The 16,476-nt window shown below is 40.7% G+C and overlaps 1 protein-coding gene across 2 annotated transcripts in view; it reads left to right on the top strand.

The window, feature by feature from the left end:
• Window positions 1–3,582: 3,582 nt before the first annotated feature.
• The window catches only part of TDRD7 (tudor domain containing 7), a 75,109-nt gene continuing 62,215 nt past the window's right edge, over window positions 3,583–16,476 (top strand). The window contains exon 1 of one of the 2 annotated variants that reach the window (XM_032306613.1): window positions 3,583–3,816. The gene's annotated coding sequence lies outside the window, so the exon portion shown is untranslated. The remainder of the gene's footprint in view (window positions 3,817–16,476) is intronic. The other variant, XM_032306614.1, reaches the window with a different exon arrangement.

The raw sequence follows: 16,476 nt of genomic DNA, 5'->3' as shown, positions 1-16,476 counted from the left end.
ACAAAATGATGCAGCCACTTTAGAAACAATCTGACAGTTTCTTATAGAGTTAGACGTACACTGATTCTACAACCAGCAATTCTACTTCTAAGTCTTTTTTTTTTTTAAAGATTTTATTTATTTATTTGACAGAGAGAGATCACAGGTAGACGGAGAGGCAGGCAGAGAGAGAGAGAGATAGAGGGAAGCAGGCTCCCTGCCGAGCAGAGAGCCCGATGCGGGACTCGATCCCAGGACCCTGAGATCATGACCTGAGCCGAAGGCAGCGGCTTAACCCACTGAGCCACCCAGGCGCCCTCTACTTCTAAGTCTTAATGCAAAAAAAATATGTCACCACCCAAAGACCTGCATGTGATTGTTTATAGCAGTTTTGTTCATAATAATCCCAAACTGGAAATAACACAAATGTGTATCAAATGTGAATGGATAAACAAATTGTGACACACCTATACCTGTGATGGTATGCTGTTATGCAATAAGAAGGAACAGACTGCTAATCTATGCGACAACATGAGTGACTCTCAAATGCATTATGCTAAGTGAAGAAAGCCAGAAACAAAAGACCACACACTATATGATCCCATTTACATGGCATTCTAGAAAAGGCAAAGCTATAGTGACAGATGTCAGATCAATGCCTGCCTGGGGCTGGAGAGAGGGGGAAGAAATTAACTATAAAGAGGCGCAAGGAAACTTTTTTTTTTTTTAAAGATTAATTTATTTGTGAAAGAGAGTGCTAGCAGGAAGAAGAGGATTGGGGGTGGAGAGAGTGAGAGAGGCAGAGGCAGATTCCCTGCTGAGCAGAACCTCTCACAGGGCTCCATCCCACGACTCTGAGATCATAACGTGAGCTCAAGAGTCAGAAGCTTAACCCACTGAACCACCTAGACACTCGAAGAGGCACAGGGGATCTTTTTGGAATGATGATCTAGTTCTACATCTTGACTGTGGAGGTGGACACATGACTAAATACATTTGTCAAAATTCACCCAACTGTACATTTAAAATATTTATTATATGTAAAATATTCAGGGGAAAAGCTGATTTTTTAAAAAAACTAGCTATAGAACATCATTTTTCTCTGTATATAGGATAGTCCAAACACAGAATTCCTTTGTAAATACAACTAATCTCAGACTTGAGGTCCAGTTACATTGCTTTTATGACTTGCCTTTCATATTGGACTCCAGAGTTTTTCCTAATTTTCTATCCCAACTGGTGCTCTTTCAATTGGGAGCTGCTTTTTACATCTTTCCCATCTTAAAAGTGGAACCAGAGGAGGTTATCAGCACTGCAGAGTCCAAATCGGGTCTGGCTATATTTTAGGTCTATTAAATCCACTGCATTGTTTAGAGCAGATTGGGAGAGAGATCCTAAACTGACTGAAATACAGCAGCAGGGACGGAGAGGAGCACCAGGGAGAGACATTTGGGCAGATCTAGTTAGAGACTAGTTGTGGGAGTATCACAGAGAACAGCATACAAAGGAGATTTTGAACAGTTCCCCACCGCCTCTGGGGAGAAGCCCAAACTCCCGCGTGGGCTCTCAGGCCTTCCATGGTCTACTTCCAATCTACCCTTTCATTGTCTGCTGTCCCTTTTCACTGAACCAAAAGATCCCTCAAAGGATCCCTCTGAGATCCCTCAGAGATCCCAGATCTCTGGGTCATAAGTTTGAGCCCTACGTTGGATATAGAGTTTACTTAAAAAGAACCTAAAAAAAAAAAAAAACCTAAAAAAAAAAAGCTCCGCCAGTGTAGGCTTGTGCCTTAACATAGTACGTACTTCATGAAAATTACATAAGAGTGGGTGTTCAGTAGGTACTGGTTGATTGTCCGTTCACCTAATGATGCGTATTTGTGTTGGTTCTATTCTTGGCTATTATGAACAAGGCTGCTGTGAACATTCTTGTCCGGGTCTTTATGTGAACATATGCTTTCATTTCTCTTGGGTAAACCCTGGAAATGGAATTACTGGATCATATGGTAGATTTATTACCTCCATATACTAGGATACTACTCAGCAATAAAAAGATATGAACCATGGTCCACACAACAACATGGATGAATCTCAACATATTTATGTTGAGTGAAAAGGGCTGGACACTACCACCCCCACCAAAAGTCAGCACATACTGCATGATTCCGTTTATATAAAACCCTAGAAAAAGCAAACCAGAGGCACTGGGGTGGCTGAGTTGGTTGGGTGTCTGACTCTTGGTTTCAGCTCAGGTTGTGATCTCAGGGTCCTGGGATCAAGCCCTGCCTTGGGCTCTGTGCTCAGGGTGTGGACTCTGAAGATTCTCTCTCCCTCTCCCTCTGCCTCACCCCCCCACTCATGCTCTCTCTAAAAATAGACATAAATAAAATATTGGGAAAAAAAGTCAACTAATCTATAGTGACAGAAAGCAGATCAGCAGTTGAGGGGGCAAGGACAGAGAGGCACAAGAGGTGAGGATTACAGAAATGACCCAAGGAAACTTTCTGGGGTGATGGATGTATAGTGATAGTTTCACAGCAGTACACATACATGAAAACATCAAATTATACATTTTAAATGTGAGGTTTATGGTATGCCAATTACACTCGAGCTGTTAAAAAAAAAAAAAAGATACTGCTTGAGGGATTCTTGGGTGGTTCAGTAGGTTAAGCGGCTGCCTTTGGCTCAGGTCATGATCCCAGAGTCCTGGGATCAAGTCCCACATCGGCCTCCACGCTCAGTCGGGAGCTTGCTTGCTTCTCCCTCTGCCTGCTTCTCCCTCTGCTTTTGTGCTCTCTCTCGCTTACAAATAAATAAAATCTTTTTTAAAAAGTACTGCTTGATAAAATAGCAGACCCCAATAATTGCATATAGAATAAATGCAGGGAGGTGTTCAATGTTGCTTTAAGGAATACAAAGCAATATGCTCAATACATCTTGGTAGAATTAATGTGCAGAAGAAACAAGTGAATATTAGGTGTTCAATAACTTTATAATGAACAAAGGAATGAATATGACAAAATTTACATCACCCTTCTGTGCCAGGCACAATTCTAGGCTCTGGGAATAGCCTGTAGAGCATGACAAAGATTCCTGTGCTCATAGAGCTTTAATTTGAGGACAGTAGACAACAAAAAAGATTAGTAAAATACATACAGTGTGTTCGATAGGGGTTAAGAGAGATAAAGCTGAAGAGAGAGAACATATCGGGGACTGACATCTTTCGAAAGTGGCACCCTCCTTGAAAAGATGACGCTTGTGAAAAAACCTGAGGGAAATGAGTGGACCAAGTGGATGTCTGGGAGAGTGAAAAGTAACTGTCCCCGCAAATTAATAAAAGAATGAGCAAGAGTTGAATGAAATGTCTGAGGAGTGAATGAAGGCAGCTGTAGGAGCGCACAAGTGCTGGCGAGGTCCTGCTGGGTCCCGTTGGGTCCCCGGCCCTCGCAGCCCGCCCGTACTTGCGTTGTCCACGAGGAGGCGCGCCTAAGCCCGCTCCGCAGTCGTCTTCCGCCGACGGCCCGTGCGTGGGCACGCGCAGAAACCGCTAGGAGGCGTCGGTTTCCCTTCCCACGCGCGGACGCCGGCGTGGGCCGACGCGGCCGGGGAGCCCGCGCGTGCGCAGAGCCGAGGCCGGGGGGCCCTCGGGGCGGGGCGGAGCGGGGCGGGGCAGAGTGGGGCGGGGCGGGGGCTTGAGGTGATTCCCGAGCCGCGGTGGCGGCTCCGGCCGTGCGGGGAAACCGAAAGTGGGCGGCGGCCGCGGTTGTGGCACTGGCTGAGACGGCGGCGGGTGCTGGGCCCAGAGGAGCGGAGACGGGCCGTGGGCCCCCGGGACGAGGTGAGCGCAGGTCTTGCCGCTGCGGGTGCGACAGGTGCTGGGCGACGTCGGACGAGGTTTCGGGCGGGCGCGGCGCACCTGGGTCACTATTGGGACAGTGGCCCGGGCGGGACAAGAACGGGCCTGGGGCCTCTTCGCAGCAGCCGCAGGGGATGCCGCGGGGGGGAGTTGGAGTTCCAGAGCGTTGTGTTTTTTAAATCTCTGATGGGACCCGTTCCCCGGCCGCTGGGTGACAGGCTGGGCGTCCCCCCTCCCGGGAGCCTGACAGAGCGCTCAGTGCAACGGGGAAATGTAGCAGTGGGGGTGTGGACGAGGGGCGGGAGGCGCTGACCAGGAAGTGGTTCTACAGCCGCCCGCCTGGAGCAGGGCACATCGGAACCCCCGGCTGCCTGAGCTCCGTATTTTACACCCTGAGCTTTCAGTCCCTCGAAGGCAGGGGCCTCTCTGCGGACCGGCCCATGCAGGCCGCTCAGGTAATGCGGGGCGCACATACTATACAAGGCTCTCGAACCGTGAGACCCAGGCTGGGACACAGCGAGGAAGGAAACACGAATCCATGAATGAGTTGTCTCTTAACTTTGATCAAGATCCAACAGGGTCAGGTGCTCAGCCTCAAGTTACTGGGAGGGGGCTTAGAGCCCGCCCAACTTTTCTTCTCCGTTCCGCTTGCGGGGTATAATATATTTCCGGTTATCACCAAAGGGTACCAGTCCCAAATAGTTTTAGAGAGCAAGACAGGTTAATACCTGTGTTAGAAAAAGTCCTGGCCCCAAAGGATTTTCATTACTGCCCTGCAGAACAAAACAAACTACTGATCTGGGTCAACCCCCACTGCCCCCCCCGCCGCGCCCCAATCGTGCAGGTGGAAAAATTGCAGCAAAGTGTTCTGCCTAGTGATATGCCGCAGCTTAATGACAGAAATGAAACTCAGACCCAAATTTCTAACTCATCTTCGGCTGCCTGGATGTGTAGGTGTGGCATACTGCAAATAGTGTGGGCTTTGTGGACCTGGGTTGGCAATCTGGGCTGCTCCTCTTACTGATTGTGGATGAATAAATTACTTTCTTTGAGCCTGGTTTTCTGTGTATCAAATGGAAATGTTTAACATAAGTCCACACAGTTTTTGGGAGGTAACTGCTGTAAATCCTTTGGTTTATAATAATGGTCAAAAAATGTTAACTCTTTTCTTTCCACCAAATTTCCCGTATTTTACGTAATTGGATTTCAGTTTCTTGGAGTCCTCTAATACAAGATTAATAGGCCCGTGGTGGGGATTTTTCCATCTCCACTTAATGGACATTTCAGAGCATCAGTTACATGCAAAGTACCGTGCTGGATGCAGTGTAATTGGTCCCGGGGCCAGCTGCGTTAGAATCCACATCTCCTGTGCCCCAGCCCTAGTCCCTTTGGTGGCACACAGATTTCCTTTTTGCTGGTTAAACACAGTGCGACTGTGAGGCAGCAGTTGGCAGTGCCTTCGGATTTCAGTCCCTGGAGACTGTAGACTGGAGATGGAACATAATCCCTGCTAATGCCCTTTTAAGTGTATTGGTTGAACGTGGCTGAATGAACTTACTGTGTTTTGTATCAAGAGATGTAAACTTCTTGAAGGACTGCTCTTTAAATTCTCTGTGCAATGTAATCTAGTTGGAAACTTAATATGAATTTAAAGGAAAATACTTTGTAAATCAACTCCAAGTGCCCACTCTGTGTTTGATCAAGTGCTGTTTTCAAGAACTGAGATTCGACAGAGGGCTTTGCATCTGGGCACTTTCAGAATCAGCAGATGAATACAGTAAGGACCCAAGTTCTTTGGTACTTGAGTGAAATGTAATTTCATATTTATGTGAATTGGTTTTTCTTTCTCTATGCAAAACTTATTTTCTTTGCCCTCTACTCCTGTCTTTGTGCTTTTGAATGTTTCATTCTTTTTATAATTTCTCCAATGGGCCAAATGTATTTTTTAAAATTTTGTCATTCCAACTAGCTAAAAGTTACCGATTTTGTGATTTTTAGCTGCAATGTGTATATATGCCAGTTAGAGCTGCTGGTCAGCACAAAATGCCCAATGACTCCAAAGCAAGCTCAATATTATAGCTGTACAGCTTTGTCAGGAGGAAGCCAACCTATGGTTTACATTAGATCTTTGGCTCCCACTTCAGAACTTGAAGGACTCCAAGGAAAGTTGAGAGTCACAGCTCTTGTCCATCTTCCTATCTTCCATATGAAAAAAAGTGACCTGAAGTGACTCACTCAAAGGGTCACAGCTAATTAGTAGCAGAACTGGGATTAAGATCACAAATCCTAACTAAGACACTTTATTATTGCAAGAGGTTTTTTTTTCCTCTAATATGTAGATTTATGGAAACCCCTTACTTACTATTTGTAATATGTAGTTAGTAATGCATGTACAGCTTAGAGCTTGAAATTACAATAATAATAATGAATAGAAATGCTCCCTAAATATGCCCTATGGAAATATGTCATCACTTGAAGGTATTATAAATTATAATAAATATTATAATAATTTATTATAATAAATTATTATAAAGATTTAAAAATCTTTCTTTTTAAAAAGATTTGGTATAGGAGTAATTCAGGGGGTCACAAGTAGACTATACTGTAATAGGAAAGAAAAAAGAACATGTTAAACTGTTGCAAGATGAGAAATCATCCTGGAAGGGTCTTAGACCAAAACCTTCCCTCTCTTGGGCTCAGTTTATTGATTTGTAAAATGAGGGGGTTGGGATAAACTAGATGATATCTAAAATCTTTTTGGCACAGACATTCTGAACTTTGAGGGCCTGGCGTGTTGCTAAAATAGGGTCTTCAAGTAAATGGGCAATCAGTTACCACAAGTATTTGCCCTAAGAAAGTACTAAAAATTGTGTAACTGACTGAAGATGGTAAGAGAGGTTACTTGGTAATTTCAATTTACCCTAATAATTTTTCAGATTTTTTTCTGGGGTTTAGTGCCACTCTGAAATGCAGATTTATGACATTGAGGAAGATGAGCCAAACATGACAGTTGGAAATAGGTGAGAAAAGAGAAACTTAGAGAAGAACATGCACAGGTGAGAGCTGGACCAGCTAGGCTAATGGGTGGTAAGGAATCTTGGGCTCTGGGAAGCACATAACGTGTAAATGACTGAGTCAGGGAGGCTCAGTCAGTGGTAAAGGCTGTATCTAGAGAACACTGAAACCACATTCTTCAGAACAAGACTTTCTCAGGACGATTATCAGGTATATTAAGGAGAAAAGCTGTGAATTTCCAAACACAGTTTTGAGTATGAGAGTTATTTTAGGCTATTTAAATTATTTAAATACTGCTTTCTTAAAGGTTATTACTTTCCCCTACTTCTTGCTCCACTTCTTGTACATTATTAGCACTTTGGAGTTCTCTACGATTTATTTTGTAATAAAAAGAAAAAGGACAGAGTGAAAGGATAAAAGGAAATGTCATTTGCCACACTGAATATTTGCAACAGTTAGAGATTCTTTTGGGATTGGGTGCCCATACCCTTAAATCAGAACATGGCTGATCCCTATTTCATGCCACTCTAAGGGCTGATCATGAAGTCAGTGTCCCCTAAGTTCCAAATTACTTAAGAGAAGCCAATTCTAGACACTTGGAGCAGCTATCTAAAAGGAAGCCCTAAGTTTGGAAACCAGAAGACCTGGGTTCTTGTTGTGATTCTGGCCACAAAAATATGTGAGAATATGTGAGACCTAGAATAATTGCTCTGGGCCTTAGTTTCCTCATTATTAAACTGAAGGGTTTGGAGGAGATGGTCTGAAGGTGCCCACCAGCTTTCCATGCTTCTCTCAGCTCTCTACTCTGGGGTTGGGCCCACCATTCTATGCTGCTTCCCTAAGCTGGGCAGGGTGTGGGAACATTGTGGGCTTGTGGTCTAGCATGGAATCTCTGCTCCCTGAGCCTTTGCCAAAGCAGTAAGTGACTTTTTGTCTACTAATTAAGTGAGAAATTTTGGAGGGGATCCAGTCGCTTTCTTACCAAGCTTCCCAGTTCATAAGTATGTTAATGAGGCAAATAAGAAAATCTGGGAAAATTCTGGTATTTCAAATTTAATGCTGTACTAAGCATTTCCCCGATATACCAATGCTTTTATCATTGTGCTCTTAGCCATTTAATACATATATTCATAGGTAGTTTCCCATCCACACCACACTTCCAGGAAATGCAAGTAAGTACTGAATTCCAAGCTCATAGAACTCTACTGTTGATGCTTGTCATTCAGAAGAGAGGCAAGGAAAGGAGGAGGAGAAAGAGCAAGATGAAGGAAGTGAGAGTCAAATGCAATTGGTTGTGACCTATTGTGGCCATTTTCTTCCTTCCTAATGTCTTTGCTAACTGACCTTGGTTAGTTTTTGAGATCAAAAGTACTCTGATTAAGTAATTCCCCAGACCCACCTCTACTTTACTCTGCTGTTTAGGATTCTTAGTCAGCTCAAGCAGACTCTATATTGTCTTCAGAATAAGAATATTTTTAAGGAATATCCTTAATTCTCAAGGAAACCTTTAATTCTTAAGGAAATTAAGGAAACCCTTAAGAATTTTAACCTGAGAAGCTGTGTTCTAAAACAGAGATAGCCAGCCTTATTTCTCCCAGCCTAATTTATGGTCATCAGGACTTGCGTAACATTCTCAAAATAAAAGTAACTTGAGTTTTCTTAAACTCGGAATTAATATTTGTCACAGCACTTTCAGAGAGTAGAAATAAAGGGGAAAGAGAGTTGACAAGTCAAAGCAGCAACTTAAAAAATTTGGGAAGCTACTTTGGAGAAACTTTGAAACTTAATTTTTGGGGAGAGCATGACTAAAGGTTTGCCATTGAGGCCCAGAGTTGAAATTCCCATAAACTTCTTCTTGTGCTTCTAATGGATGACATCCAAGATAATAAACTTAATTTTTTATAGCTAAAGGAGAGTATTGTATGCTTTTTATAAAAGTTATTGAGTGTAATTGCCATCTTCAGAAAATTTCAAAAAAATGCCGTGACAATCAAGGAATTCAAATTTAAGGCATTTAAAGCAATATAGATTAGAAAATAATGATTGTTTTAAAAAATTATTTTAGTTGTAACTTTTTTTTTAGTCACTGCCCAAAGTAATACTACTAATGTAGGAATCACGGATCCAACTGGAAGAAACTGATAAGCATGAGAATACCACCTACATCTGAACAAGATGTGTAGTCACATTTTCCCTCCCAGGCTTCACTGTGCTTAACTGCTTCTCACCAGCTTTGAGATCTTCAGTCTCATAGTCCCAAGGGACCACCTTTCCCTCCAAAAAGATATAGCTACTAAAAGTTGTTGTGAATTCAGTATCAGTTTCTTTGTGAATCCCAACAGAATAGGCACAGTGTTTGAAAACCAGGGAATACATGCAAGTGTGAGACACTTACTGGTATTCAGGCTGTGCCTCTGGCTCATTGGTATGTGTGAACTTCTTTTTTTTTTTTTTTAAGATTTTATTTATTTATTTGACAGACAGAGATCACAAGTAGGCAGAGAGGCAGGCAGAGACAGAGGAGGAAGTTGGCTCCCTGCGGAGCAGAGAGCCTGATATGGGGCTCGATCCTAGGACTCTGGGACCATGACCTGAGCCAGAGGCAGAGGCTTTAACCCACTGAGCCATCCAGGTGCCCCTATGTGTGAACTTCTTACAGGAACACTGGGTCATTGAGAACTCTGGCTCAGAGTGAAAGGACAGTGAAATAATCTACCTAATGATTCTCAACCACAGCCTGGTGACATAATTGGGTGTCTTAGTCAGTTAATGACAATCGTTAAAATTTGCAAGTTGTTTTTTAATAAAGAAATTTAAGATGATTCCTTTAATAGCTCACATGCATTATGCTATGTTTTAGTAAGTAGAAAGGAGTATTAGATAGACGGACGATTTCTCACCCATTCATCCAATGTTTATTGAGCTCTTGTTTTGGGCTGGGCTCTAGGGATTCAGTAGTGAACAAAGGCTCACAAATTCCAGCTTTTTAGATTTTTTTTTAAAGATTTTATTTATTTATTTCACAGACAGAGATCACAAGTAAGCAGAGAGGCAGGCAGTGTGTGGGGGGGGGTGCCGTGGGAGGCAGGCTCCTTGCTGAGCAGAGACCCTGTTGCAGGGCTCGATCCCAGGACCCTGAGATCATGACCTGAGCCGAAGGCAAAGACTTTAACCCACTGAGCCACCCCCCCACAAATTCCAGCTTTCACAGAGCTCATAATCAAATTGGGGAAACAGATGGTACAATTAAATAAGGACTACTGGGTGGTAATAAGTGCAAAGGAGGGAAATAAGGTAGGGAAGGGGTGTAGGGAATACCGGACAGCCAGCATAACAGTTTGGATTTTGGATAGGGTGGCCAGGAAAGGCCTTGCTGAGAAGGTAACCTTTGAGCAAATACTCAAACTGTGGCAGTGAGTTGTGTGGCCCCTGTGTGGAGAATAGATTCTAGGAAGCGAAGTAGAAGCTGAGACCAGCAAGGAGGCAGTTGCCCCAATCCAGGCAAAAGATGCTGTCGGCATGGACTAGAGCGATCACCACAAGACAGTCAGGAGTGGGGGAATTGTGAATGTCAGCCTGTCTGTCTTCATGTATCAAGTGGTGATGGTGGTAAGGAGTTGAGAGTCACTAATACTCAGTTGCTTCATTTTATAGAGAAGGAGGTGAGAGCCCCAGGAGAAAGGATTTGTCCCAGGAAAATAAGTGCTCTTTGCATAGTGATATTGAACTTGGAGACACCAGCAAGAGGAGGCATGGGCACAGCCTTCCACAATCCCTCGTCTCTCCCCACAATCAAATCAAAATCAATATATCAACTACTAGTTAGCAATACCCCCAAATGGTTAATGTTTGGGAGATCCTTACCAGCAGTTCTTTCAGAGCAGACCTTGGGAAGGTAAAGGGGACATTTGAGAGAAAGCGGTCTGAAGTGGCTCTCCCAAGGGTGGAAGGAGTAGAAGGATTTCACATAGGGCAGCCTAGAGAACCCGTCTCTGATTAGCTTCTAAGATGGGATTAGACTTGTCCTTTCGAGCCAGCAGCATACTGGAGCTCTATTATGTTTTAGTCACAGGATGTCCATTAGTGAGTAGAATGCTATGAGAATTTTTTTTAACCCCACAAATTAGTGATTGCTGCCCACCCACTAATGTAGCTGGAGAAAAGTAGACCATGGTGAGGAGGTGGTAATGGAACAGATGCTCTTTCCAGAAAGAAGAGGAGGAGGCAGTAGAAACTCCTCCTCAAGGTGAAGGATAGATCCTTCCTACTGATAGTCTCAGCAGGAGTTTATAGTGCTTCTGACTAGGGAGGAGCCAGTACTAAACAGTCTGGTCTAAATGGATCCAGGTGCCCTGCTTGCACGCAAGTGGGTGTATTCCTACCTGTGTGCTGACCACCTGGCATCATATCTACATGTCACGTGTGCATAATTCATAGTCCAGGCCCATCTGCAGATATACAGAGATGCAAAGTCCAGTTTTACTCAGAAGAGCTCTAGATGAACAGGTGGGAGATACAGAGTTTTGAAGGAAAGACAGGAAAGGTGGGGGTAAAAAAGTTGGGGAGGCTTGGCTCTGGGAGGTTAGTAGGCTATCCTTTGGCTTTTCCTCTTACAAATTAGAACTTGGCCAGCCTCCATTATGGTTTTTCCTAGTTGAAGAAATAACTGCAGTGAAGGTTCAGTGATCTTTAACTGTTGAGCCAGGAACCATTACAAATCAAAGTCTGTCTCTTATATTGGAAGTTTACTACTTAAGAGCCAGAATTTACATGTTAGATTTAACTTCTGGAAACCTTGAAATATAGGTGTCAAAACCATCCTTTCTGAGCTGCTACCCAACACACTCAGGAAAGTGTAGTTGGACATCAAGGGAATGGAGGTTCTGAGACACTACAGCTGTCATCTTTTGCTGCCATGAATTTTCTTTTTACCCTTTAGAGTGCCTGTCAGTATCACTGACTTGGAATCTGAACCATCCCTATGAGTGACTTCCATACATCTTATCATGTCTTGGTGATTTACCTTCCCTCAGCTTTGGCGTTCTCATCTATAGAATGAGAACAATTTGCTCCTAGAATTATTACATATATTAAATTTTTAGAAAATCCAAATCTCAGAACTTGGATTCTCACAAGAGAAAGAAAAACATGTCTACCCAAAGATTTATATAATTCAAAGCAGCTTTATTTATAATACCCCCAAATTGGAAGCAACCCAAATGTCTATCAACATTCAGATGGATAAATGAATTTTGGCATGCCTACACAGTGAAATACTGCTTATCATAGTATGAGAAGTTTTTGCTGTTAAGTGTGGAAACATGGATGAAACTCAAGAACACCAGGAAAAAGTGATCTATCCTGATAGAAAGCAGATCAGTGGCTTCCAGGAGCCAGGACAGCATGTGTATGAGAGGGTGAGAGCTGCCTGCAAAGTGGCACAACTTGAAAGAACTTCTTTTTCTCAGACTTATTGATATATACTTTACATATAATAAAAGTCCCCCTCTTTTGTCTATAGTTCTATGAATTGTTTTAAAGATTTTATTTATTTCTTTATTTGACAGAGACACAGAGAGAGAAGGAACACAAGCAGAGGGGTGGGAGAGGGAGAAGCAGGCTTCCCACTGAGCAGGGAGCTCGATGCACAGGACGCCGGGATCATGACCTGAGCTGAAGGCAGACACTTAACCGAGACACCCAGGTGCCCCTATAGTTCTATGATCAAGAGAGAATATTTCTGTCATTCCCAAAATTGCCCTGTGCCTTCTTTACAGTCTGTCCCCTCCCTATACTCCCATCCCTTGGCAGCCTCTGATTTAATTTCTATGCCTATAGTTTTGCCTTTTTCAGAATGTTACATAAATAGAATCGTACAGCATATAGTCTTTTGTGTCTGGCTTCTCCCACTTAGCATAGTGTGAGAATCATCCATACAGTTCTATGTATCAATAATTTGTTCCTTTTAATTGCGGAGTACTACTTAATTGCATGGATATGCAACGCTAGTTGATTCATTCACCTGCTGATAGACATTTGGATTGTTTCTAATTGGGTGGTAATTATGAATAAAGCCACTGTAAATATTTAGGTACAGGTTTTTATATGAATATATGTCATTATTTCTCTTGGGTAATGACCAGCATATAAGTTTTTTGGATTGTATGATAAAAGCATGCTTCATAAGAAAATGTCGAGCCATGTCTTTTCAAAATATTGTTCTGCAAGCCCACCAGACATGTATGAGAATTCTAGTTGCTCTGCATTCTTATCAACACTTCATATTGTTGGTTTTATTAAAAAGTTTAACTTATTCTAATAGATGGGTAGTGATGCCTCATTGTGGATTTAGTTTTCACTTCCCTAATGAAAAATGTGTTTTTTGGCCATCTACATCTCTACTTTAGTAAACTTCAGTATGTGTTGAAATAATTTGCATGTTTTAAAATGGGCTCTTTGTTTTCTTATTGAGTTTTGAGGGTTGTTTACATACACTGGTTACCTGTCCTTTACCAGGAGTTTTATGAAAATATATCCTTCCAGTCCATGGCTTGTCTTTTCATTTTTTTCAACAGAAATTTATATTTAAAAGAGCATAAATTTTAAATTTTGATGAAATCCAATTTGTCAGTTTTTTCTTCTGTATTCTAAAAATAAAAAATCTTTGCTAAACCCAGGATCGCAAAGATTTACGCCTTTGTTTTTTTCTAAACATTTTACAGTTTTAGTTTTTTCAAGTAGGACCTAAGTGGTCTAGGTTTAATTTTAGTTTAATTTTGAATATAGTTTAAGGTTCATTTTTTGGATATGGATAGTGTTCCAGAACTCTTCATTGAACTTTGTCCATTGAATTTCTTTTGGTAACTTTGTTGAAAATCAGTTGACTAACATAACACAGTAAAAAAAAAAAATACTGATTGGAGACTTAAAAAAAAGAAAAGAAAAAAGAAAATCAGTTGACTATATATGTGTCGGTCTATATCTGGGTTATGTATTCTGTTCCATTGATGACTGTCCTTTTGACAATACCTACATTACATTGATTAATATACTTTTAAGTAAATCTGGAAATCAGTCTTTTTGCACTGGCTAGGATCTCCAGTGTGATAGTGAATAGGAATGAAGAGAGTGAACATTTTTGCCCTGTTGCCAATCTTAGGGAGAAAGCATTCGTTCTTTTCTTGTTACGTATTATGTTAGCTATGGATTTTTCACAGATGTTCTTTATCAGGTTGAGGCGGTCCCCTTCTTATTTTCTGAGAGTTTTTATCATAAATGATTTTGAACTTGGTCAGATGTCTTTTCTTCACCTATTATTTTACTGTGTGGTTTTTCTCCTTTAGTGTGTTGATACAGGCAGTTGCATTGGTTGATTTACGAATGTTGGGCCAGTCTTTTGTTTCTAGAGTAAACCATATAGTGGATCATGATGTGTTATCCTTCTTACGTATTGTTGGATTTGGTTTGTTAATATTTTGTTAGGAATTTTTGCAATTATGTTAATGAAGGAAGTTGGTTTGTGCTTTTCTTACAATGCCTTTTTCTGGTTTCAGTATCAGCATAATGCTGGCCTTATAAAATGAGTTTAGAAGTATTCCTTTCCCTTATGTTTTTTGAAAGAGTTTGTGTAAAGTGGTAGTATTTTTTTCTTGAAGTTTTCGGTAGAATTGACAAACCATCTGGGTTTGAGTTTTCCTTGTGTGAAGGTTTTTAACTACAAATTCAACTTCCTTAATAGATATAGGGATATTAAGATTATTTATATCTTCTTGAATAAGCTTTGGAATTTGTGTCTTTTAATGAATTTATTCATTAAAATTATTTATTTTATCTAATTGACAAAATTTATTGGCATAAGTTTATAAGTTTAGAAACATTTGCTTTTTTTTTTTTTAAGATTTTATTTATTTATTTGACAGACAGAGATCACAAGTAGGCAGAGGCAGGCAGAGAGAGAGGAGGAAGCAGGCTCCCTGCTGAGCAGAGAGCCCGATGCGGGACTCGATCCCAGGACCCTGAGATCATGACCCGAGCCGAAGGCAGCGGCTTAACCCACTGAGCCACCCAGGCACCCCAAAACATTTGCTTTTTAATGTCTGTATGACCTGTATTGATGGCCTGTTCTTTAATCCCATTAATAATAATTCGCATCTTCTCTCTTTTTTTCTTTATTAGTCTATCTGGAAGTTTATCAGTTTTATTGATGTTTTTTAAAAAGTAGTTTTGGTTTCATTATTTTTTCCTTAACTTTCTTTTCTATTTCATTACTGATGTGTTTCATCAGTTCAGTACTGATTTTGCTCTCATTTTTATTACTTTCTTCCTTTTACTTTTAGTATAATTTGCTCTTTTTTCAAGGTAGTAGATTAGATCACTGAATTGGGACCTTTCTTCTTTCCTAACATAAGCATATAATGCTGCAGAATTCCCTTAAAATATTGTTTTAATGCCATCCAGCAAATTTTTGAACATTGTGTTTTCATTTATTTAAAAATATTTTCTGATGTTTTTGTTTTGAAGGAGGCTCCCTTTCTGACCCTTGGTTTTTTTAAGAAGCATGTCATTAAGTTTGCAAATACAAAGGGATTGTCCACCTATCTTTCTGTTATTGATACCTAATTTAGTTTTTTTCTGGTCACAGGATACTCTGTATAATTTCAGTTTTTCTAAATTGGTCAAGGATTGCCTTAAGTCCCAGAGTGTATTCTGTCTTTGAAAAGAATGTATATTCTGCTATTATTGGAGTAGAGTCTTTTATAAATATCAGTTAGGTCAGTTTGATTGATGTTGTTAATCAGCTCTTCTATATCTTTAGTGGTTTTTGTTTACTGATTCTACATTACTGAGAAAGAAGTTTTGAATTTTTCTAATAATTGTGAAGATATTCTTACACCTCCATTGGTTTCTGCTTCATGTGTTTCGAAGCACTGATATTTGATGCACTCATGTTTAGGATTGTAATAGCTTCCTGATGAATTAACTCCTTAATTATGTAATGTGATATTCCTTGTTCTGGTATTAATTAATATGGCATATCTTTTTCTGTCTTTTTACTTTGAACCTATGTTGTATATCTATTTAAAATAACTTCTCATATATACTGTATTGGTAAGTCTTTTATATCCACTCCATCAATCCTAAATTTTTATTGAGGTATTTTCAGTGTTTACATTTGATGTAATTTTTGCTGTGGCCAGCTTTAAATCTACCATTTTGCCAGATGTTTTCTATTTGTGCTACCTGTTCTTTGTGGCAGTTGTTGTTTCTGGCTCCACCCCCACCCCACACTTTTTTGCCCCCCATTTTTTTTTTTTACTTTTAATTGCTTTTTTTAAAAAAATTCCAATGTACTTAACATATGGTGTTATATAGTTTAAGGTGTACATCTCATTGTTTTTTAATTGAATTTTTTATTCTGTTTTATCTTTACTACTGGCTTATTAATTATGCTTCCTTAAAAAATTTTTAGTTGTTGCCATAAGGTTTATAATATATGTCTTTATCACATTCCCCTTTCAAATAGTAGCATACTACACGTTGTGTATATACACATAGTATTAATTAAATGTTGGTGCTGGTGGTGACAGTTTGAAGAGAGCTAATGCTTCGCAAAGGGAAGTATATAAT

This window comes from Mustela erminea, chromosome 12 (assembly GCF_009829155.1).
Source record: "Mustela erminea isolate mMusErm1 chromosome 12, mMusErm1.Pri, whole genome shotgun sequence".
Lineage (NCBI taxonomy): Eukaryota > Metazoa > Chordata > Mammalia > Carnivora > Mustelidae > Mustela > Mustela erminea.
This window is presented reverse-complemented; position numbering and strand designations above follow the sequence as displayed.